This window comes from Leopardus geoffroyi, chromosome D4, assembly GCF_018350155.1.
Source record: "Leopardus geoffroyi isolate Oge1 chromosome D4, O.geoffroyi_Oge1_pat1.0, whole genome shotgun sequence".
NCBI lineage: Eukaryota > Metazoa > Chordata > Mammalia > Carnivora > Felidae > Leopardus > Leopardus geoffroyi.
The window spans coordinates 68576383-68602280 of NC_059342.1; the positions used below are offsets into that span (position 1 = coordinate 68576383).

At 45.9% G+C, this 25898-nt stretch overlaps 1 long non-coding RNA gene across 1 annotated transcript; it reads right to left on the minus strand.

Moving 5' to 3' along the window:
* Positions 1–2922: 2922 nt before the first annotated feature.
* Positions 2923–23472, minus strand: LOC123593723. The gene is made up of 5 exons (XR_006710480.1): positions 23001–23472; positions 11720–11781; positions 8108–8232; positions 6570–6671; positions 2923–3035 (listed from the first exon to the last, which is right to left on the minus strand). It is a non-coding gene; the product is annotated as an uncharacterized LOC123593723 (long non-coding RNA).
* Between the last annotated feature and the right edge of the window lie 2426 nt (positions 23473–25898).

The following is a 25898-nucleotide window of genomic DNA, read 5'->3' on the forward strand; positions in this document are numbered from 1 at the left end:
CTGGTGCTTTCCTGTGTGTCTGGGGGCGGGGTGCTGTCTCAGGGCACCCAGAGAGTCTTCAGGCTTGGCCCTGCTCTCCAGGAGCTGCCCGCTAGCTTACCCCTCCTCTCTGACCTGCCCACCACCCAGGTTCCCTGGCCCTGCAGGTTTGCTTTGAAGAAAAGAGTTCATTCAGTAGGGGATTCCTGTTCTTGCCCCCACACCACTCAGCTGCCTCATTGAGCCCTGCTGTGTGTCCGCTCTGGGTCCCAAGCCCCACGGGCAGCTGTCCACTGAAAACTGTGGCTCTCTGAGCACATGATCTATATACTATGGAATGAGAGAGACCAAGCTTTACTGGCTGGAATGCAGAAAAGATCCGGATTATTGCTCTCCGTTCCCACCTTTGCCACTCTCCAGTTACTTGTGAGACTTTTGCATTATTCCACGTCCAGTTTTCTCATGGAACCAGTGAGAACAGCATCTTGCTTAGTGGTTAAAAGAAGGCACGCTGAAGCCAGATGATTTGGGTCTCTGCTGTTTATCTGCTATGTGACCATCATCATGTTATTTAACCTCCCATTGCCTCCGTTTCCTCATTTGTAACATGGGGAGACTAACACCTACTTTTTAGGGCTCTTGTGAAGATGAAGGGAATCAATAAAGACAAAGCATCCAGGACTGTATCTGGCATGGACGAGCTCTCAACTAGCATTAGTTATCATATGATTACCATGGATGTTTAGAGAGATTCAAATGAGATCATTATTGTAAAGGTGCATTGTAAATGGCAAAGTATGCTAAAAATGGTTAGCGTTATTATTTTTAAAAACTACTTTATTATCTTGGGGGACACAAGTAATCCACAGGCAACTATTGTCTGTCTGGGTTGATTACCATGGTCAAGTATGGCTGGAAAAGAGATGAGTTCATGAAGTCTATGGTCCTTTATGGAGCCCCTATTAAGTGTGACCTATAATTTTAGGCATGTGTACTTCTATTTTCTCATTTAATCATCCCAACCAAACTGGGCTGGCTATTTTTATCCACATTTAATGGCTGTCTACCCAAAGCCTCAAGTATGTTCCATCCATCCAGAAGCAGGAATCAGCCTATTTATTTGAAAGCCTCTCATGTTCAGATACTCCTAGATGCTGGGGAGTAAACACCAGCGGCCCTGCCTTAAACGAACCTACGTTCCAGGGGCAGAGTCCGTGACTGTTGGCCTGTCTGCTCTCAGATCCTTCCCTACCTTCCCTTGCTCCGTTGTGTGTCACAGAGGGGCTGCCCTGGAGAGGCAACTTTCCCTGCTTGTCCAATCCAAGTGACCCTCAGGCCTCTGGCAGTTGTTCTCAGACTGTTCCCCCCTGAAACTGTGTGAGGGTGCACTTCACTGGAGAAAAAATGAGTCTCGATGACATCACTCACACCCTGAATCCAGCTGGGCCTGAAGCGAAGCCTCTTGCTGACCCATCGGTCTCCTTTTGGCCACACAGTGGCCTGAAACAGGCCTTGCTGATGGCCCCTCTCCTGGGACTGCAGTGAGGATTAGTGAGAAATCCCATCTGGAGAAGAAAGCCCGATGATCACACCAAAGCACCCAACAGAAGCCAGCTCCGATGATTGGCTTAAGGGAAAGTACGCCTGACTGTTACTGCTGCCATTGCTGTTGTTGTCAGCTTGCGCCTGGGTGCAGCCTGGCTTGCAGCTGTGGCCCAGGCAGCCTTCCAGCTGCAGGGATGGGGTAGACCACGGGCGGGGACTCCCCTAGGGCCATTTGTTTGGAAGCCGCCTCTCAGTGTGCGCTCTCCATGGCTTCCCTGCGCGCGTGTAATACGGTAATTGCAGCCTTCCCAGCTGTCGGCCATGCAGACAGCCCAGAAAATGAGGTTGGCTCAGTAAATATTGAACCAAATTATGCAAATGAGCTCCACAAGAGACTCAGCTGCAGAGTCGGGGTCTGATTGGTGAGCCCAGCTTGCAGGGGACCCCTCCTCTTCCTGGGACTGCTCTATCGGCCAAAACAGCCACCTGGGGCCCCGCCAGAGAGACTGGAACTGGGATGGGGCCCAGGGTCACTCCTGCCTGTTCCTGAGGCCCATCTGGGATGAGGATTGAACAGCTTTAAGGGTGAGGTTAATGGGGAGTGGTATAATGGCAGGGGGTGGGGCTGGCAATGATATTTAGTTCCCACCACGCGTTCACCTCTCCCCAAAAAAGGCTGCTTGGTGAATAAGTCTCTGAGGGCACATGGGGGTAAGATGCTGAGGTCTCAATGCTCTGTGTGCCCAGCTGCAGAGGGAGTGATGGGATCCGCCTTCTCCAGAGCAAAGCATTTCAGTGGCTCTTCCCTACTGGCCGGCCAAGGTGCTCAAACCCCATGGTGGCTGAGGAAATGAAGATTCTAGAAACATGGCTTAGGGAGCGGGATGGGGCAAGTAAAACTCTAAAGCTCTTCTGTGGCCCTGGCAGGGCAACCCTGTGGCTTAGCAGGGATGAAAATGTATCTGGCATGTCTGGCGAGAGTGAATATTGGGGAGAAGGGAGGTTCATGTACGTGAGGGCATCTGGCTGAGGGAGCCCGACAAGTCACAGCAAGAGTGTCGTCGGTGAGAGCGGGGACGGGATAGATCCCACTCTTTCCTCAGAGGAGATGGGATGCAGGCTGCCCATGTTGTACAGAGATACGAGCAGCCGCCCCTTGAGACCGGATGCCCCAGCGAAGCATGAGGTGTGGGAAGCAATCTCTTTCCAGTTCCTTCAGGGACAATGGTGAAGTTTAAAGTGATGATGGCAGGGACGGTGCCACTTTGGAAACCCCAGCATGTGATGCTCTGTGTCGTATAAGATTATCCCCTGGGGATGGGCCTGGGTGCTCCCAAGAGATCCCTGCCTCAGTGACAAAACATGGTCAAAGGCAACGTGGGCATCACAGGTCACTGAAGGAGCTGGAGTGGAAGAATGTGGGGGAAGTGTTTGTGAGTTACATGAGTCAGCCCAGGATCGTCTGTCCAGAATAAGCACGAGACTCCCAGTGGGTGGAAAGGGCTCAGCTCCTGCATCAGCAAGTAAGGGCATTATATTAGTTTCCCATTTCTCCTGCGACAAATCACAGAAAAATCAGTGGCTTAAAATAACAAAGATTTATTATCATACAGATCTGGAAGTCAGAGGGTCTCATGGGGCTAAAATCAAGGTGTCACAGAGCTGCGCTCCTTTCTGGAGAGTGCAAAGGAGAATCCTTTTTTCCTTGCTTTTTCCATCTTCTAGAAGCCACCCAAATCCCTTGGCTTGTGGCCACATTATTCAGGCCTCTGTTTCCATTTTCACAAATCCTTCAGCTCTGATACTCCTGTCTCCCTCTTATCAAGACCCTCATGATTACATTGGGCCTTCCTGGATTATCCCCTAATGTTCTGACCAGTGATTGGCAATCTTAATTCCATCCCCAACCTTAATTCCCATTTGCCGTGTAACCTAACATAGTCACAGGTTCTGCGGATTAGGAGGTGGACCTCTTTGGGGGGACCATTATTCTGTCTGTCATAGGCATAGACTAAAAACACTGTATTTTCAGGATAACCCCAAGACCACCTGCAGGTTGGCAAGGCCTGGGGATACTAGGTTATGCTTAGGAATATTTTTACCTGCATGAGAATAACCTAATGAATGTGGCAAAAACAAAGCAAGTGCTATCGACATGGTCTATATGTAAAATTAGAAACCATGGTAGCGGCTGGGTGGCTGAGCCGGTTAAGTGTCCGACTTCAGCTCAGGTCATGATCTCACGGTTCTGTGCTGACAGCTCAGAGCCTGGAGCCTGCTTGGGATCCTGTGTCTCCCTCTCTCTCTCTGCCCTTCCCCTGTGCGTGCTCTCTCTGTCAAAAATAAACAATAAAAAAAAAAAATCATGAGCACTTTGTTGTTATGTTCTAAATACCATCTCTTGTTCAATATAAACTTTAGAGAATTTCCCTCCTCTGGTTTTAGGAAGAAATTTACACATTTGTATTGCCGTGTTACACACAGACCAAGCAGGGGCAGCTTTTTGTTAGTTTCCTTGTTTTTGGTTGTTTTAGTGTGATCTTTCTCCTCAATAATCAAAACCTTTCCGATTTTACAGCTGAATGTTCCTAAGTATTCCTACTCCTAAATTCAGAAGAGATCATCTTTATCTGGAATTATCCTAGCAGTGGGAAGAGTAGACCGGAAAATCTAGGGAAATCAGAAAGATCCATAAGGAAACTTGCAATTGGGAAGAGAAACAGATGAGTTCTTCCAACAACAACAAAAATTCTGTTCTTGCCGATCAGTTGTGGGGTAGCTGGGGGCCCCTGGGAAGTTCTATTTCTTTTCCATCTTGCCTAAAATAAAATAGTCTTAGACGTAGAGGTCTGGTTTGATCCCCATCCTGGACCCACTAGGCCACAAGCTAATTTTTTTCTCCTTTTTACGCCCCTGGTATGGGTCTGGTTCCTCTTTACTTCTCCAGGCTTATCTCTCTCCACACCCCCTCCAGCCACCTGTGAGGTCCAAGCACATGGGAAGAGCCATCATTCTGAGAAAATGCCAGCACCCTCACACCTACTGGCCTTGGCAGCCTCTCCCTTGTTTTTTTGACTCATCACCCTTTGAGTTCCAGCTGAAAATATCAGCCATTCTGTGCAAAACACTGCACCGTGCTCAAAGATTGGCGAGTAGGCCTCTGTCTGCCAAGCACAAGGAAGGAGAACTGGAGATAATGAGTCAGTTTTTAAAATCCTCAGAGAAAGCCTTTACTGCTCACATCCAACCAAGGCCTGTGATGAGAGCGCTGTGTACATGGTCTCGTTTTCTCGCTGTGCCTCACATGGACCTTATGAGTCAAATCTTATCATCTCCGCTTTTTGGCTGGCCAGCGTTTAGAGAAATTGGGAACATGTCCTGAGCTATAGAGCTGGCAAGTGCCAAAGCCAGGCCCCGACCTCAGTCTGCTAATCCCCAAATCCACGACCTTAACCTCTATATAGTACTGCCTGTGCACCAGAGCCAGAAGCAAAGGGCATGGGCGGTCCATAGAGGTGGCCAGTACAGTAGATCGAGCAGGGAACTGGCCTGAGAAAACTTTGGTTTCAGTCCTAATGGGGCCACTTGCATGCTGTGGAGTCCTGAGGGGGTCCCTTGGCCTCTCTGAGCCTCAGTTTCCTCATGCCTGTCTCATAAGCTTGTTGTGAGGATCAGATGGAAGAAGCCCATGAAAGCCTAGGTGATCTTTCTCAACTGAGCATCAGGGGATTATCAAGGGGCATTGGGAAAGGCTTCTTGGCAGAGGTAGGCAAACAGATGCAGGAACAGACGACCTCTATCCTGAGCCTTCAGGGCAAACACCAGGCAGATAGAGAGAAGACACAAGGGGCCCAGCTGCATAAGCACCGGCTTTCTCCAGAAGCTCCAGATGCTGCAAAACGTAGGTGGGACAGTCCTTGGCTTGGTCACATCCCACTGCTCAGGGAGTCAGCTCTGCTCTCATGGTAGGAAAAAAAGAAAAACAAGAAGACTCGGAGGAGAAAAATCCAGGCCTGCTAAAGTGATGAATCAGTGGGAGAGATGAGCACTCACTCCAGACCGGGACTTATGATCGGCTTCCTTTCATGGAGCCACACCGTGAGCTCATTCGTTGAGAAGAAAACCCGGCCCAGTGGGCCTGGGGTCTGATAGACTGGGGATCCCCATCCAGGTTGTGCTTAATGTCTGAAACTTGGAGTCTCAGCTTCCTCATTTGTAACATAGAATGATAACTGTTCTACTACCTACTTTACTCTGGTTGGATGAGTAAATGGAATAAAGAAAATTTAAATTCTTTTTTTTAACGTTTATTTATTTTGAGAGAGAGAGAGCAAGGGAGAGGCAGAGAGAGAGAGGGAGAGAGAATCCCAAGCAGGCTCCATGCAGCCAGCACAGAGCCTGACATGGGGCTCGAACTCAGAAACCACGTGATGGTGACCTGAGCCAAAATCCAGAAGTGAACACTCAACTGACTGAGCCACCCAGGCACCCCAAGAAATCAAAATTCTTAATAATGTAGAAAGTGCCCACTAATGGTACTTTTGTGGGGTGGGGAGCCATGCAGCTAGGAGACAGGAGTGTGAAGGGATCTTTTCACTGTATACCCTTTGTACGTTTGGGGATTTTGAACCATGGGAAGGAATTACTTATGGAAAAAGTAAACTTAGAAAAAAAAAAAAAAAAAACAAAGTCCGCAAGAAAGTCAAAACCAATAAATGCAACTATTAGTCACTGTCAGCAGCAGCATCCCCATCATTGTTATTTAAAAGGCTTTTCCCCGGGGCGCCTGGGTGGCGCAGTCGGTTAAGCGTCCGACTTCAGCCAGGTCACGATCTCGCGGTCCGCGAGTTTGAGCCCCGCGTCAGGCTCTGGGCTGATGGCTCAGAGCCTGGAGCCTGTTTCCGATTCTGTGTCTCCCTCTCTCTCTGCCCCTCCCCCGTTCATGCTCTGTCTCTCTCTGTCCCAAAAATAAATAAACGTTGAAAAAAAAAATTAAAAAAAAAATAAAAGGCTTTTCCCCCATAATCTTCCGAGTTTGTGCTTACCAGGTACTAAGGAGAGTAGGTCCTCAGTCTGAGCGATTCCTGGTCTCCCGCTGCACCACCACGTGGGTTCAGATTTCTTCTGCATCTGCGAGGGTCAGACTCCTTGGGGAAAGTGGGTGGAGAAATGCCAGCTTAACATCACTTGCCACAGGCCATGTAGGAACCATCGAAGAGGAGCTGGAGGCCTTTCGGGTGACCTTGGAGGGATTTCCAGGAGTGCTGCTGACCGAGAAAAGCCAGATGCGAGGAAACAGGTGGCCTCATTTGACAAAACAAAGACCAATAGCAGATAGCTACAAACAGCAAAGCACAGGTTCGTACCAGATTGTGAACAAGGGCTGCCTGCAGAGTGCGGATAGGGTTGGGGAATGAGAGCAGAAGGTTGGTGATTGATTAAAAAAGTAAATAATGCCCTCTCATTTATGAAATTTATACATTTATGAATTTGTGAAATGTATACACATGTATGTATATAAATGCACAAGGAGGTGCAAGAGAAGGTGATAACCCACATTGATGGTGACTAGCTTAGGGTGGTGCCGTTTTAGGTGACTCTTTTTGTTCAGATATTTATATGAATACACTTGACCCTTGAACAACACAGGGGTTAAGGGGCACCAAACCCTGCACAGTCAAAATCTACATCTCACTTTTGACTCCCCCAAAATGAACTACTAACAGCCTGCAGTTGACTGGAAGCCTTACCAATAATATAAACAGTTGATTAACATGTATTTTGTATATTGTATGTATTATATACTGCCTTCATACAATGAAGAAGTGAGAGGGAAGAAAATCTTATTAACAAAATCACAAGGAGGGGCACCTGGGTGGCTCAGATGGTTGAGCGTCTCTTGATTTTCAGCTCAGGTCATGATCCTAGGGTCGTGGGATCAAGCACCACCTAAGCGTGGAGACTGCTTAAGATTCTCTCTCTCTCTCTCTCTCTCTCTCTCTCTCTCTCTCTCTCTCTCTCTCTTTCTCTCTCTCTTCCCACCCCCACGTGTGCACTCTCTCTCTCTTAAAAAAAAAAAAAATCACAAGGAAGAGAGGAAGAGAAAACACATTTGCAGTACTGTACTGTATTTATCCAAAAAATCCACGTATAAGTGTTCCCATGCAGTTCAAACCTGCATTGTTCAAGGGTAAACTGTAGTCCTCATTATCAAAAATCGTTATGTATTATTTATGCAATCAGAAAAAAAATCGAATTTCAATGTGAAAGATAAGCAAAACAAACTAAGCACCTGCTATGTACCACTGTAACAGCTGGCATTACAAATAAGGTCAGATTTCTTTTAAAATTCAAATGGAATGATTCTAAGACTGTTTACAAAGGAGTCCTTCCCCCGCCCGCCTCCTTCCCCTACCTACTCTGGTAAATCCCAAAAGCCCAGAAGGGTGGTGTGGACCCCTCGGCCCCACCTGTGCCTGCCTCTCTGCTTGGCCACAGGGAAGACTGGCTGCTGAAGGTGACCACCATGCCACCCTGAGCACTGCCCCCTGCCATCGCCCTCCCCCTCTGGTCCCCGCAGCACCTCCAAGTTCTCAGTGTAGGTTGAGGCGCCGTGTCTTCTGATTGCCGCCGCAGATGCTCACCCTCCTGTTCCTCACGATGGTGGGTGTTCTCCCTTTAATGTCACCCTCGGGGAGCCAGGACCCGCTGCAGAAATGAGTGCCAGGGGACAGTGCTTTAGTGCCAGCACTCTTCTAGTTCGCACGCACGTGCACACGCAGACATGCACACACACGGCTACTTCCCGCCGGCCACCCTGCAATGCCACGGCGTCGGTGCTCCCAGGCCAGCCTGTCCTACGTCCTAGGAGGAGTGCCCACCCTCCGTCCTCAGCTCCAGTCCTGTGGCTGTTGTGCTTGTTGCTTGGGGTTGAACCTGGAATCCACCTTGGGACCTGCGCCCCTAGGGGCTGGAGGCCCCACAGCTCTGGCAGAGCCACAGTGATGAGGGGACAGAAGGCTGGGAGTGCTGTCAGGGAGGATGCCACAGTCCCTTTCCCGACACAGGGGCCGGGGGCTGCACTCTCCTCCTTCCAGCTTCCTCCCCACAGAGGGCAGTCTCGTAGACAAGAATGAAGTCGCCCTGCCCTCCTTGGCTCGCTCTCCCTCTGGACTGCACCGGGACACAGTGCTGTCTTCTCCCTCCTGGGCCCAGTAGCCAGGCCTGTCCTGGAGCCTGACAGTTGTCTCAGGCCGGGTGGGGAAAGGGTTATGATTAGAATTGTGGTTACAGTTGCAATTAAGGTCATGGTTTGGGCTCACCTGGGTGGAAGGGGAGAAGGAGTGAGCAGATCCAAATTACAGCCTCCAGTCCAGCTTTACAGCAAAAAAACTGGCATTTTGATCCCTTAGCTGACTCTTCTCAAGTGGCTTAGCTCTCATGGAATGGAGGCATGTGACTAGTTAGCCAGAACCCAATAAGGAACCACAACTTGACATGAGAACCCTCTTCATGGTTGCTCCGTCTCACCGTCAGGTTCCCTAGAGAAAGTCCCTGCTTTGTCTGGTACCAAGGGCCACCTCATCGTTTGCCCCAGGATAAATGGCAGCCGGGATACCTGCTGCTTTGTCACTTTGACCCCGCAGATAGGGAAATCAAGTAATGTGACGGTTGACATTTCCCAAGCTGTTTGTTGTGTAGTCATACTCCTGTAGATCGAACAACTAAATTGATCTTCGGTCAGCTGGTTGCCCTACCCTTTTAGAGAAGGGAGTGCTTTGCTTATGGTGCCTGATTTAGCCTTTCAGCAGCCCTACAGAGTCAGCATCATTATTTCTCCGTTACAAGTGACAGAATGGAGTCTGAGAGGTAACACATCTTTGGTTAGGGCAGAGTCTCAGCCCAAGTCTTTCTTTTTTTAAAAAAAATTTTTTTTTCAACGTTTATTTATTTTTGGGACAGAGAGAGACAGAGCATGAACTGGGGAGGGGCAGAGAGAGAGGGAGACACAGAATCGGAAACAGGCTCCAGGCTCTGAGCCATCAGCCCAGAGCCTGACGCGGGGCTCGAACTCGCGGACCGCGAGATCGTGACCTGGCTGAAGTCGGACGCTTAACCGACTGCGCCACCCAGGCGCCCCCAGCCCAAGTCTTTCTGAGCCACCTCAGACGTAGGGGCACCAGCCCAGTCAAAAAAAGACTCAGAGATCTGAGTTTCAGCTCCATGGGACCCCTCTTCTAAGTTTTAATAATTACACCATCTCCGTTTGGTTCCTTGTTTCCTCTAGAAATTGTAGCAGATCAAAACATAATGAGATACCACCTCACGTGGTAGAATGGCTGTTAATCAAAAATGTGAGACATAACAAGTGTTGGTGAGGATGTGGAGGAAAGGGAAGGCTTGGGCACTCTGGGTGGGGAGGTGAAGTGGTGCAGCCACAGTGGAAAACAGTATGGAAGTTCCTCAAGAAATTAAAAACAGAACCACCATAGGATCCAGCAATTCCACTACTGGGTGTATATATTCAAAGGAAATGAAAACAAGATATCAAAAACTTATTTGAACTCTCACGTTTATTGCAGCATTTTCATAGTAGCCAAGATATAGAAATAACCTAAATGTCTATTAATGGATGAATGGATAAATAAGATACACACACACACAAACAGAATATTATTCGGCCATGAGAAAGAAGGATATTCTGCCATTTTTGACAGTATGAATGGATCTTGAGGACGTTGTGTTAAGTCAGAAATAAGTCAGATGTAGAAAGACAAATACGATATGATATTACTTTTTCAAAGACAGGAAGAGTAACAGCATCTTTGTGTGCCAATGGGAATGACTATGTAGAGCAGAGGGGGAAGCGTTGCTAGAATACTATTCCTATGGTGCATGAATGAGAGACTACACATCAGTCATTCCTCGCCCTCGATCCTCGGTGTTGTATGGTTGGATTGTTTTCATTTATTCAGTGTTGTGGAGCCAAGTGTCTCTTTTGTGGATATCTCCACCCTGATAGGAAGGATTCTGGGAACTTGGAAGACAGTTTGAAGAGATGAAAGACAATGCAGATTTCCTGTTGTACTTGCTTGAGCACCTGGACACACAATCTTCAGCTCCTTAGGCACCTCTGTCCTGGTTTGCCAAGTTCTTGGTTAACAATTGGTGAGATCCTCTGTAGCTCCCAGAAAGCAGCATCACTGGGGCCCTAAGTTTCACATCCTACTTCTAATTACTGGTGTTCTCTTTCTGCCACCATCAAGACTGAGGATGATATGACCAGGAAAAAGAGTGAGATGCCAAGAAGGTAGGAGGAAAACTTGAGAGGAAGGTGTGGAGACCCAGAGAAGTGAGCCTCGTGAAGAATGGGGTGATTAACATGAGACTCACAGAGAGGCCAAGGGAGATAAGCACTGGAACGCACCCACTGGGTTTGGCAAAAGGAGGCTATTGACCTTTGTCAGAGTGGTTTCAGTGGAGAGGTTGGGAGCAAACCAGATTGCTGTGGGTTGAGGATGTGTGGAGGCGAGGAAGTAGAGACCAAGTGTGAGGGATATTTGCTCAAGTTATTTGGCAGTGAAGCGAAGGCAAGAGATGTGATGATGACCCGAGGGCAAGTTGGGGTGAAGGGAAAGTTGTTTCAGGCTGGGAGATATTTGGTGGGTTCAGGTGCAGGAACGAGATACCCGGAAGAAGGATTGGAGATCAAAGACAGAAAGGGAGGGGAGTCTGTGGAACAGAGTTTTGAAGGAGATGGAAGGGATTCTGAGTACAACCCAAGGAGAAGAAGGAAAATAAGCAAAAATACAACGATGATTTGAGAAGAAGTTGGGTGTTCAGTTGGTGTACAAGTTTGTGTAGGAGACAAAATTCTGTAGGATGAGGGCCTTTGGGAAATGCGAAATGAGGCAAAATATTTTTGAAGGGCTAGATCAGCAAGCAGGCAAGAGCTAAGTAGAGGATTTGGGAGCGACATCATGGGCCCACTTACTCCACCAGCATGAATTTAGAGAATTTAGAGTGATGTTCCCTGCTCCCCCAGATAGGAGGCCAGTAAATGTGACCAAAGGACAAGGGGCAGTAACATGACATCCCCAGATCAGGAATAATCGACACTATAAGTAAGGATTCTGTCAAGTATTACAGATGCATTCCTACCCACCCAGTGATAACATCTAAGAATCAGGCTTACCATCCTTGCTCTCTCTGGCCCATTGCAATGTGGTGGGATGACAGAAACTCAACTTCCTCTTTCTATCAAAGAAAAAAAAAATGGAGAATCAGAGAGGAACTATTTAGAAAAGTTCCAGGGGTTCCTGGGTGGCTCAGTTGTTTGAGCCTCCGACTCTTGATCCCAGGGTTATGGGATCAGGTCATGATCCTAGGGTCATGGGATTGAGCCCTGCAACGGGCTCCGGGCTGAGTGTGGAGCCTGCTTGGGATTTTCTGTCTCTGTCTATGTCTGTCTGTCTCTCTCTCTCTCTCTACCTCTGCCCCTGTCCCCCATTCATACGTTCTCCCTCTCTCTGTCTCTCAAACGAAAAGGAAGAAAAGAAAAGAGAAGAGAAGAGAAGAGAAGAGAAGAGAAGAGAAGAGAAGAGAAAAGAGAAGAGAAGAGAAGAAAAGAAAAGAAAAGAAAAGAAAAGAAAAGAAAAGAAAAGAAAAGAAAAGAAAGGAAAAAGAAAATTTCCAGACAGCTCGGTCAGAAAGGAAATCAGCTAATGTGGGGCTCTCTGTAGTAAAAACAGGATAAAGAAGCTTCTTTGAGCATAATAATGCTAGGGCTGTGGTGTTATGAGGAAAAGGGTTGATATTTTTCTCCTAGAAGAAATATGTATTCATCCTATGAGAGGAGACTGTTCCCTTTGGAAGAAGGCTAATGGCTTCAGTGGTAAAGGGCTGTTGCCCTCGGCTGGTTCAGAAGGAATGAGCTGCAGAGCTCAAACTGAAATTAGAGCACACCAAGCCTCCACACCCCCTCCTCATCCCAATCCATGGGAGTGATTGGAAAACAGGTAGGGCAGCATTTCCCATAACAACTAGTGAAACAGGGTTCCAGAGTTTGCGAGATGCAAAAACTGAGTCAGAGCTCGGAGGTGGGGACAGTGGGTTGAGGAAGTGGCTTAAGGAGAGTACGTGGGAGGAATAGGACAATGAGAGATGGAGGAGTCAGAGAAAGATGGGGGGTGAGTCTGTATTGATGTGGATGGCAGAGTGGCTTCCCAGGCTGAGAAGTCGTGTGGAGACTCCTGCCTAGAGGTCCCCAGTGTGTGACTTACTCCTCTGATGTCACCTTCTTGAAATGCTTCATATTATTTTGAACAAGGGGTCTTACATTTTCATTTTGCACTGGGACCTGCAGGTGATACGGCTGACCTTGAGGGAAAGTTTTTAAGAACCTAAACATGGTGATTGAAGTCATTGCTACCACTTTGGGTTGATGTTTGATGTGTTAGTATTAAGGCCAGTTGTATACTGCCAGGCAGAAAACACCACAAATCAGCCAACATCTCCAAGACAAGAGCCCCTCAGCCTTCGTATTCCTCCTCACAATAATAGGGGATGACACTTTACCCACACCTGCTACCGCCATCATGACATAGAAGGGAATGGCTCAGCTACACCCTGGCAGCCAAGATAATGCCCTCGTCCTTAATCCCCATGGGATGGCATTGTGTGGTTGCCATTACCAGAGATCTGTGTACCTCTTGGCTCCTTTGAAGTAAGCCAAGTACCTCTTGGCTCCTTCAGTTTCTCTTACTGCTCTCTGTCCTTCATTCAGCAACCATCTACTGGTAGTTATTAGATGACACATGGAGTGTTCCATCTCCAACCCACCCACCAAGAGCTCAGCATGTCTTAGCTACCCTTCAAAATGAAGGATTCGAGCTCTGCACTGACAGCATGGAGCCTGCTTGGGATTCTCTCTCTCTCCCTCTCTCTTGCCCCTCTCCTGCTCATGCTCTCTCTTTCTCTCTCAAAATAAATAAATAAATAAACTTAACAAAAATAATAAAGGAGCCCAGTAGAGAAAGGCCTGGAGTGAACAGGAAGGAAGGAGTGGCCACTTTCTCCACCCACTTTTCAAGTCAAATTCAAATTCAAAATCCTCTCTTCTCCTGTTGCAAGTTCACAATTTGAACAGTAGCAATTTATCTTGCAGTATGAGGGGAGACTGGTTGGCTCAGTTGGTTAAGCATTTGGCTTAGGCCATGCTTAGGCCGACTTTGGCTCAGGCCATGATCTCATGGTTCATGAGTTTGAGCCCCGCAATCGGGCTCTGTGCTGACAGCTCGGAGCCTGGAGCCTGCTTCGGGTTCTGTGTCTCCCTCTCTCTCTCTGTCCCTTCCCCCCTGTGCTCTCTCCCTCTCTCAAAAGTAAATATGTAAACATTAAAAAAAAAAGTCTATCTTGCAGTACGAATTTAAAACCTTATCATAAATTTCCAAGGGTGCCTGGTTGGCTCAGTTGGTGGCTCAGTCAGTTAAGTGTCAGACCCTTGATTTTGGCTCAAGTCACAATCTCAGGGTTTGTGAGTTCGAGCCCCATGTCAGGCTCTGTGTTGACAGTGTGGAGCCTGCTTGGGATTCTCTCTCCCTCTCTCTGCACTCCCCGCCCCCCGCCTTCGCTCATGCATCTGTCTCTCTCTCAAAATAAATAAACATTTTTTTTGTTTTTTGTTTTTGTTTTTTTTTATTTTCTTTTTTTTTTCAATATATGAAATTTATTGTCAAATTGGTTTCCATACAACACCCAGTGCTCATCCCAAAAGGTGCCCTCCTCAATACCCATCACCCACCCTCCCCTCCCTCCCACCCCCCATCAACCCTCAGTTTGTTCTCAGTTTTTAAGAGTCTCTTATGCTTTGGCTCTCTCCCACTCTAACCTCTTTCTTTTTTCCTTCCCCTCCCCCATGAGTTTCTGTTAAGTTTCTCAGGATCCACATAAGAGTGAAACCATACGGTATCTGTCTTTCTCTGTATGGCTTATTTCACTTAGCATCACACTCTCCAGTTCCATCCACATTGCTACAAAGGGCCATATTTCGTTCTTTCTCATTGCCCTGTAGTGCTCCATTGTGTATATAAACCACCACTTCTTTATCCATTCATCAGTTGATGGACATTTAGGCTCTTTCCATAGTTTGGCTATTGTTGAGAGTGCTGCTATAAACATTGGGGTACAAGTGCCCCTATGCATCAGTACTCCTGTATCCCTTGGGTAAATTCCTAGCAGTGCTATTGCTGGGTCATAAGGTTAATTTTCTGAGGAACCTCCACACTGTTTTCCAGAGTGGCTGCACCAATTTGCATTCCCACCAACAGTGCAAGAGGGTTCCCGTTTCTCCACATCCTCTCCAGCATCTATAGTCTCCTGATTTATTCATTTTGGCCACTCTGACTGGCGTGAGGTGATATCTGAGTGTGGTTTTGATTTGTATTTCCCTGATGAGGAACGACATTGAGCATCTTTTCATGTGCCTGTTGGCCATCCGGATGTCTTCTTTAGAGAAGTGTCTATTCATGTTTTCTGCCCATTTCTTCACTGGGTTATTTGTTTTTCAGGTGTGGAGTTTGGTGAGCTCTTTATAGATTTTGGATACTAGCCCTTTGTCCAATATGTCATTTGCAAATATCTTTTCCCATTCCGTTGGTTGCCTTTTAGTTTTGTTGGTTGTTTCCTTTGCTGTGCAGAAGCTTTTTATCTTCATAAGGTCCCAGTAGTTCATTTTTGCTTTTAATTCCCTTGCCTTTGGGGATGTGTGAAGTAAGAGATTGCTACGGCTGAGGTCAGAGAGGTCTTTTCCTGCTTTCTCCTCTAGGGTTTTGATGGTTTTCTGTCTCACATTCAGGTCCTTTATCCATTTTGAGTTTATTTTTGTGAATGGTGTGAGAAAGTGGTCTAGTTTCAATCTTCTGCATGTTGCTGTCCAGTTCTCCCAGCACCATTTGTTAAAGAGACTGTCTTTTTTCCATTGGATATTCTTTCCTGCTTTGTCAAAGATTAGTTGGCCATACGTTTGTGGGTCTAGTTCTGGGGTTTTTATTCTATTCCATTGGTCTATGTGTCTGTTTCTGTGCCAATAAATAAACATTTTTAAAACAAATTTCCACACTGGAGTCTAGAGAGAAGTAGGTCTTCTAGGCACTGGTGCAGGAGGGAGGTACAAAAACAAGTGAGATAATCACTCAACATAGTCGAAGACAGAAGGAATCCTTGTCTGAACGTCCATTTCTAGCACGTTCTTCATGGGAACACGTGGAATGAAAATGACTTTCCCCCTTTATACTGCATTTCCACTTCTCTCCTCAACCACTGGCAACAGCTTTGTGTATATTCTCCTAGACCCCCTCTCTTCACATGTCATATGTGTGTGCATATATCTTACACCTAATTTTTATACTGTATAACGTAAATTTTTCTCTCTCAACCATGTTTAAGTGTGCGGTTCTGTGGCATTAAGTACATTCCTATTGTTGTGCAACTATCATCACTGTCCATCTCCAGGACTCTTCCCATCCTGCAGATTGAAACCTTATATCCATTAAACAATAGCTCCCCACTCCTCCCTCCCCCAGGCCCTGGTGAGCACAGCTCTACTTTCTGTCTTGATGATTTTGACCTTTCTGAGGACCTGCTATGTCTCGGTTCATTTGAGCTACTATAATGTGACACCATAGACTGGGGAGCTTATAAGCGCTAGAAATTCATGTCTCATAGTTCTGGAAGTTGGCAGTCCAAGAGCAAGACGCCAGGAGACTAGGTACCTAGAGACGGCCTGCTTCCTGGCTTATGGACGGCTCTCTTCTCCCTGTGTCCTCACATGGTGGAAGGGGCAAGGGAACTCTCTGGGGTCTCTTTTATAAGGGCATTAATCCCTCATTCATGAGGACTCTACCCTTATGATCTAATCCAAAGGCCCCACCTCCAAACACCATCACATTTGGGGGTTGAGTTTCAACGTATGAATTTAGGAGAGACACAAACATCAGCCTATAGTATCATATAAATGGAATCCCATGGTATTTGTCTTTTTGTGACTGGTTTATTTCACTTAGCATAATGTCTTGGAGGTTTTTTCCATGTAGGACACGTCAGAATTCCTTTCCTTTGTAAGACTGCATAGTAGTCCATTGTATGTCTATACCACATTTTGCTTAACTATTCACATAGAACGTTTTTTTTTTTTTTAACTTCACACACTTCATCCAAAAAACAACAACCTTATGAGGGAGGTACCATTATTGCCCCCATTTTACAGACAAATATCCAGAAATACAGATGAATATCCAATAACCAGAGAATGATGAAGTAACTTCCACTTGACATAGTGAAGCATAATGGTAAGAGTTCCGTCTCTGGAAACAGAATGTCACTTCTTGGCTGTGTTACCTCGGGCAAATTACCTAGCCTCTCTGCTTCAGTCTCCTCTTCTCTTCTGCAGAATGCAAATACTAATAGTACTTATCTTACAAGATTATTGTGAGGATGAAACAAGACAAGCCATGATAATGTTTGAATAGCAGCTGGCACATCATGGACACTCAATATATGCCAAGTATTATTAATATTATTTTAAAAAACATGCCGATCTGGAGTGGCTTGGAAAATGTTTATGACACAATAGCCAAAGCAAAAAGAAAAAGAAAAAGAAAAAATCCACTAAATACTGTATCTCCTATGATTGCAATTCTGTGAAAACTCTGTTCATTTATGGAAAAAGGACTTGAGGGAAATACACATATGTGAAAAGAATTTCTCTGTTAGGGTTAGAGATTATATATAGCTCTTAAAAAATTTAATTCTTGGGGTGCGTGGGTGGCTCAGTCGGTTAAGCGTCCTACTCTGGATCTTGGCTCAGGTCATGATCTATGATTCGTGAGCTCAAGCCCCATGTCAGGTTTCATGCTTCGGGTTTTGTCTCTCCCTCTCTCTGCCCCTTCCCCACCTGCACTGTCTCTCTCTCAAAGTAGATAAATAAACTTATAAATAAATAAATAAATAAATAAATAAATAAATAAATAAAATTCATTCTCTGAAATCTTGTAATTTGCAACAACGTGGATGGAACTAGAGTGTATTATGCTAAGCGAAATTAGAGAAAGACAAATATCATTTGACTTCACTCATATGTGGAATTTAAGATACAAAACAGATGAACATAGGGAAGGGAAGCAAAAATAATATAAAAACAGGGAGGGGGACAAAACATAAGAGACTCTTAAATATAGAGAACAAACAGGGTTGCTGGAGGGGTTAGAGGTGGGGGGATGGGCTAAATGGGCAAGGGGCATTAAGGAAGACACTTGCTGGGATGAGCACTGGGTGTTATATGTAGGGGATGAATCACTGGATTCTACTCATAAAGTCATTATTGCACTAAATGCTAACTAACTTGGATATAAATTAAAAAAATAAAATAAAATAAACAAATAAATAAAAGAGAAAAAATAAAATAAAATTCATTCTCTAAGGGGCGCCTGGGTGGCTCAATCGGTTAAGCTTCCGACTCTTGATTTCAGCTCAGGTCATGATCTCATGGTTCGTGAGATGGAGCCCCACTGAGAGCACAGAGCCTGCTTGGGATTCTCTCTCTCCCTCTCTCTCTGCCCCCCCCCCCCAATAAATAAATAAACATTAAAAAAAATAAAAATAAATAAAACTCATTCTCTAATAAGAAAGGGAGAGAAGAAAGGAAGTAAATTCCAACTATAGACTTTGTCCTTGAAGATGCAAAGGAGGTTCTCAAGCACCCCCCCCCCTCATCCCCCCCACCGCCAAACATATGCCTGAGCCATGCCGGCCTAGCCCACCATGCTCTCTTCTCTCCAAAAGCTGCCTTGTGGCTTTGTCTTTCTGAATTACAAACATCCGTGATTTGTCTCCATGGTCATTCATTTACCTATTCATTTAATAGATATTTACAGAGAGCCTCCTATGTGCTAGACACCATTGTGGGCACTACATATATGATGGTGAACAAGACAGGGAAGGCTTTGGAGGCTAATTTATAATGAGGAACTTAAGACAATAAGGCAACAAATCCATGAATAAAAAAGATCAGATAGTGCTATGCAGAGAACTAAAATACGGGATTGTGACAGTGGCTGATGGTGTGGCTACTTTTGATGGATGGTCAAGGAAGGCTTCTCTGAGGAGGTGGCATTTCAGCTGATGGCCAGAAGGTACGAACCTGGGAATACCAGGAGAAGAATATTCTGGAGAGTGGACAGCATATTCAAAGGCCCTCGGACAGAAACCTGCTGGTGAGTGTGGGGGAGGAAGAAAAGCTAGTGTGATGGGTGAGGGTAAAGGCAGGGTGAGATGAGGCCAGATTGGGTCAGGCTTTGTGAGGGAGGGCAAGGATTTTGAATATTATTCAAAGCAAGATGGCAAGCCATTGAAAGGTTTTTATTTTTTAATTCTTTAAGTTTATTTATTAATTTTGAGAAAGACAGAGTGAGCAGCAGAGGGGCAGAGAGAGAGGGAGAGAGAGAGAGAATCCAAAGCAGTGCCCCACTGTCAGCGTGGAACCTGACGTGGGGCTCGAGCCCACGAACTGTGACATCATGACATGAGCTGAAACCAAGAGTAGGACGTTTAACTGACTGAGCCATCCAGGTGCCCCAAAAGGTTTTTAAATAAGGAAGTCACTTGATCTGATTTATGTTTTTAGAAAGATCCTTTGGCTGCCATGTGGCAAACGGATTGCAGGGAGGGCACTGTAGTGACCCAGTCGAAGGCTGCTCACGGATTAAGGTGTTGGCATTGGAGGAGAGAAATGGATGTTGTGATATCTTTTGGAGGCAGAGGTTCTAGGACTTGCTGAAGGCCAGGGAAACAGAGGAATTAGAGAAAATTCCTAGGTTTTTGGCTTGGGTAATTGGATGCTAATAACTTTTATGGGGAAAATTGAAGAAGCAAATATTTCAGGGGGAAAAAAATCAATAATCCCATTAATGATCTTAGTAGAAATATCAAACAGAAAGTTCATTATGCGAGTCTGGGTTTCCAGAGAAATATCAGAGCAAGAATCACAGGTTTGGAAACCTCCATATGTGGATGGTATTTAAACCAGGAGATTGGCGGGATCACCCAGGCAGAGTGTAGATGGAGAAGAAAAAAAGCTGAGGACTGAGTCCTGAGTTTTTTGAAGCTGAGAAATTAAACAGAAAATGGAGAATCTGAAAAGGAGACTGAGGAGGACTAGCCAGTGAGGTAGGAGGAATATCAGCAAGTAAGATTGCCTAAAGCCAAGAGAAGAAAGTGTTTCAAGAAGGAGGTCACCAGTCAGCTGTGTCGAATGTTGCTAAAACATTAAGATGAGGAGTAAACACAAGGTACTGGCAGCAAGGAGGTCACTGAATTTCACTGCAGACATAATGAACATGGAAGCCATACCAGTTCGTGAGCCCGGTAGGAAAGGGTTTGAATTTTAGTTCCACCACCTACCAGCTGTGTGACTGGACATGTTATTTAATTTGTCTATAAATTTGGATGATGACAATTACCTGATGGGATTGTGTGAAGTGTAAATGAGGTAAAATACACAAAATTGCATAGCACTTAGTACATATTTGTTCCCATTTGGGGAGCAGCTGTGGAAAGGCGGGAAACTTAGGACAGCCCCAGGGCAGAGGTCTTGGTGTCCTCAGGTTCTGTTTTTGAAACCTTAGAAGTGCTTGTTTTCAAGTAAAAGAAAATGGTTATTGACCAAGAAGCAGAAAGTTTGGGTGGCTGACTTTGTCAAAGAGGGAGATGAGGGCAGGTTTCTACCATTGGATCCCAGGCTGAGCTCTTAGCTTCTTGGCGTGGCCTCAGGCATCTTCTCTAATGAAATTTGAGGTCATATGTTTTCATACCAGTTGGTGACTATCCTCACTCCTATTATGTTCTGGACTGAGCAGAATGGATTGAGGCCAAAGGTGACTGACTTGGTGTCTAAAACCTTGAATGGTATGTTCTGAGCAAAAGTGGTATTAGAGGTAATGCTCCTGTTACTTGGACAAGTTTCCAGGACTTACAAAAAATTCCAAGGGGTGCCTGGATGGCTCAATCAATTAAGCATCCAACTTCAGTTCAGGTCATGATCTCACAGTTCAGGAGTTCAAGCCCCGCATCAGGCTTTATACCTGCATACCAGCATGGAACCCGCTTTGGATCCTCTGTCTCCCTCTCTCTCTGCTCCTCCCCTGCTTGCTCTCTCTCTCTCTCTCTCTCTCTCTCTCTCTCTCTCAAAAAGAAAGAAAAGAAAAAAGAAGTTCTAGACCCTGCAGTAAGAAGACCATGGTTCCCCTAGCCCTTGCATGGAGAGAAGTGGATCAGACATAGAAGCGGATCCCATTCCAGGGTATATTTGTGCTTTCTTCATGTAGAGAGGTAGCTGTGACTATGGAGTAGAAAATGTCCAGAACGAGTGGTCACTGAACAACAGTGAGCAGGTGTTGGAGTTAGTGCTTCTCCCAAATGGTCAGGTCTGGAGTCATCCAGTTCTTAGTCCCAGGAGTTACTGGGAAATGTCAGGGGCTGAGTAGGGAAACTGCCAAGAGATGTAAATGAGAATAAGTGCCAGGAAAGCAGGTAGTGCCTAGGATAGGGAAGGCATCCATTCTACACCCCTTGGTCCATGACAGACACCACTAATCCATCCCAACTCATTCCCACTAAACCTGAATTCAGCCTCTAATCTAACCCAAACCTAAGCACATTCTCAACATAGAGTTCTATGCCACCACTACCAGTACTTTGACCTTTGCCTACAAGACAGACCTAGTAAATATTCTCGAATTAAGACACTTTTACGAATCTAACTGGCGCTCAAATAACTTTGTACAGCCTGAGTAGAGGAGTGAGTCTGGAGTGTAATAGTATCTTGTAGCACCTGACCATCATCTTCAATCCTTCATTATATGAGACTGATTTCAGGAGATGATGGAATTTTGGAATTGAATTTTCCTGGGCATCTAAGAGCAGTTCTTTTCAAATGTTATGATCTTGGTAAATGCAGACTCTGACTCAGTAAGTCTAGAGTGGGAGGTGAGATTGTGCATGGCTAACAAGCTCCCAGGTGGTGCCGATGCAATTGAATGAACTACGGTCTACACTTTGAGTAACAAGGGAATTGACCATGTTAAGCAATGACTCACCAGAGAGGAGAGGAAAATTTCAGACAAACAGGAACCTAATAGGGCTCACAGTGTTCTAGAGAAAACTTGGCAAGATCCTGCAGCCACCTGGACAAGCAATCCAGTATGAGGTAACTCTACCATGTAGACTCATGTTATGAAATATATGAGTAGCTTGAAGAGAATACATGCTCCAAACTCCCATTGCCTTGTGTGCAAGTTGCCACTGATGAGCGGAGAAAGGTGATGTCCACTGGACACCTCACCTTGTCACTTGGGAAGAGAGGCAGTGAGCAGGCTGCCAGGAGATTCCTTGGACTTAGCTGGGATCAGGACAGGATAGGGGGAAACTGCAGTGTCCCAGGAGTAGAGAAAGTGGCCAGGGACTATGCCCTTTACAATAGTAGATCCAGCTTTTTCAGGACCAGAGATAGTCCTGGAGCATAAGCAACCAACCTGAGATAACCTCTCTAACTCACTTCTTTACCTTCTCCCTCAGTTTCTACACAGAATACTTGTTCAAGCAGCCTTTCTGTCAGAGGAGAGCTGAGTTAAAGATGGTTTGCTTATGGGATCTTTAAATGCATGTATTTCATATTGAGTACAACCCTGGCTAGTCTCAAAGCATATTCAGATAGGTGACTGAAGGCTAAAGTAATTGGTTATGAAAGAGGGCACAGAAGAATATTGGGGAATGGCTACCACCACCAGACATAGGTCTTCTTGAGGGCCTCCATGCTAAATGTACCAATGTGCCACACCAGGCAGCATAGTGTGATGGAAAAGGTACTGGTTTGAATTCGAATCTCAACTCCTCACTTAATACCTCTGGATGTTGGATAAGTTACTTGGTTTCTCTGAACCTTGTTTTCCTCATTGGCAAAATATTATCTCCTTGCAGGGCTAATGCAAGGCATTGAAATATTATCATTATCACCAGCTTATACCTGATGTCCTGTCCTGTTCAGCAATATAATACTCTCAAGGGTCCCCGTTTGGGTGATAAAGTATAAACTCTAAGGGGCTGTGCAAATACTAGGCAGTGTACATTGTATTTTTGGTTGGAAGTTACTGCTGCTAAGCCTACATTAAGGCTGGAAACACAAGAGTTGAAATGGTTCTTTTTACCTTCCTTATTTGACCTTATTTGACCCCCTTATTCCTACCTTTTCCCTTGGTCTGAGGGGAGGGACAAGAGGAAACCTGAGGAGTTTTGATGACTGGAGAGAGCCTCAGGAGCAGGAAAATCTCCCTGGCCAGGAGAGTACCCTCCCAGCTCCCCCTCCACCCATGCCCACCATCAGCCACCAGGCTCCCTTCCAGCCCCACCCAAGACCAGTGACTCACCCCCATCCAGGCCTAGACCTGTCTTCAAACAGTGCATGAAGCGTCTCTGCTCTCCCTCTGCCAGTGAGGGTGGCAGATATTGTCCTGAGAATGTTAAACCCACATGCACTCTGGGAGGCCAGATCCTGGCTGGGCCACCTGGATGGATTGTTCCAACATCTCTCTTCATCCTCCTCCTCTCCTCCCCCTCCCCTTACTCCTCCTCTGCCTCCTCCTTCTCCTCCTCCTCTTCCTCCTCCTTTTTTCTCTTTCTCTTTCTCTCTCTCTCTCTCTCTCTCTCTCTCGCCTCTTAAGGGAGCTAAAATGAAATTGAGCAATACTCTGGAATAACTGGGTCAAGTCAGCCATGTGTGGGGAGGAAGAGACAATTGACTGTGTAGGTGACTTCGGATCAGGCAGACGCACCATCAGCCAAACAGGAAAATCTGGAAAGTCTATGCACTGACTATCCAAGGACCCCTCACTTACTGGGTCAAGGCCAGCTCCGCTCAGAAAGCTAGAGAGCTTTTACCACCAAGCCCCTAACCATCAGCTCATCTCCCTCCATGCTCAAAACATACCTTAGTCTTGAGCCACACTAGACTTTGCTGTATCTCCTGAATATGTCAACTATTCACGCCTCTGTGCCTTTACCCATGCTGTTCCTTTTCCTTATGGTGCTCTCTCCCTTCTTTATAGCTCTGAAAACTCCTACTCCAGCATCTGTTTCTCTGAGATTTCCCCAGGCAGAGCTAGTTTCCTTCTCCTCTCTCTTCCCAAAGCACAGCACCTGTATTTCCATCAATGCTGTAGAGATCTGCCTCCCAGCTCATTAGATTGTTAGTTCCTCAAGAGAGGGAACTTGTCTTACTCATCTTTGTATTTCCAGAGCCCGTCACCATTTTTGGCTCATGTGAGGTACTTACTAAGTGTATGTCAAATTGATGAATGAATGAATGAATGAGTGAGTAATGGTAAGAGGGTTGGCTACGGGGTCAGGATTGGTGTCCCAGCTCTGCCAGCAGCCACTGTGTGATCTTGGCCAAGTCACTTAACCTCTCCTAACCTCAGATGCCTCACCAATAAGATGGCAATAATAACACCCACACTACCTACCTCATAGGTCAGCAGTGAGGGCCCAATAACATAAAGTATGGGAAAGCACCTTGTAAGCCAGAAAGGGAGATGCAGCCACTCCAACCCCATGAAGTCTGCTACATTAATTGGGCTTCAAAGCCCTCACTCCCGGGTGAGGTGTGCACTGGGAACAGAGGCCTCTAGTCTCTGAACTCTCCAAGAAACTGTCAACAGAAGTATCTTTCAGTGCAAGCACAGAGACAGATGGATGTGCTTATATGGAAATGTGTTTTTAACAAATATAACATGAGAATGGAATTCTTTTTTCCCCACATCAAGCCTTGATAGCTAATTAATTCCACCTGGAGGAGAGAACCAGGGTTTGGGCAAGGAAGAGTCCTTATTCCATGTTTGGGAAAGAAGTTACAGTAGCTATCTCATGAGGATCTGGGGAAAGGCAACGGATAAACCAAGTCATTTCATTTGAAGGATCTCAAAGATGATTTAGTCTGACCTCATCATTTTACAGGCAACCCAGAGAGGGGACATGATTAGCGTAAGACACTGGGAATTGTCAGAACTGGGCATGACCTCCACTGCTTTTTCTCCTACATAGCCAATTCTGCTGACCCCAGACTGGGATGACATTTCTTAGCCAGAGTCTGTTGATGGTTGTTAGACCAGCCTGTAGACAATGCTAATGATCCAAGGAAATACTCTTCATAGCAGACTTCATTTTTTTCATGGCAAATATTGTGCCCAAAAGAATGCTTTCAAGTTGATGACCCTTGTTACCCTCTTGCCTTCTCTCTAATAATCCCCATTTTGTCAGGTCTCACATAATTTTGAAATATTTATCCCTTTAATATGCCTTTGATGTGTGGAGTGCCTGGGTAGATGCCAACGGCTGTGCTTTGGGACAGTGACACAGGGTCCAACAGGGGGTGCTGTGGATTGGTCCCCAGGTGACCTGGATTTCCACTCCCTGACCCTGCCACTGTAGCACCTTAACAAGACATTTCCATCCTTTGAACCTTTGTTTTCAAATCCATGAAATAAGGCTGAATTCCTTCCTGATTTCAGATCTATGAGATGAACATGGATTCTTGATGCTCACCTGATAAGAACAGGATGTTGCATTCAGATTTATTTTCTTAACTCAGGTGTCATCCCTAGTCGGGCTAGGGGCACATGGTAGGGTGGGGTCCAAAATGGTGTTCCTCAAAATATTTGAGCAGGATGTTAGGTGAAATTTCAGCTGCAGCTGGTAGTTGAGTCTGGGTAGCAATTATCTCTTCTCTGTCTTGTTCTCTAGGACACTGAGGGATAAGAACTCTTGGCCTTAGCCACAGTCACAAATTTTTTGTTTGTTTACCATTACTAGATTATTAATTATTTGAGATAATGTTCTTGACTTTGTTCCTACCTTCTCCCCTGGCCATCTCTTCAACCCCTATAGCTTCGACTACCACCTAGATGCTGAGGATTTCTCAAACTATTCTCTTGATCCAGGGCAGAACCATATACTCTTTCCTTTGGGCATCACCCCTAAGCTTTAGACTATACATTCAATATCTCCTCCTGAGTGTCCTGCAGTCCCACCACATTCAGCATCTCCTCCATTCCCTTGTTGCTGCTCTCTGCCTTCCCCATCTTAGTAACGATGCCATATTCAACCAGCTGGCCAAGAAAAGCCCTGTAAATCATCTTGATGCCTCCCTTGTCTTGCCTATCCCAGGTAACTCCTTCCCTAACCCAGCTCACATTCTTCTTTTCCTATTTCCACCATGCTTGCCCTGGTTCCTGCCTTATCGTCTGTCACCTGGACCACTGTATCAATCT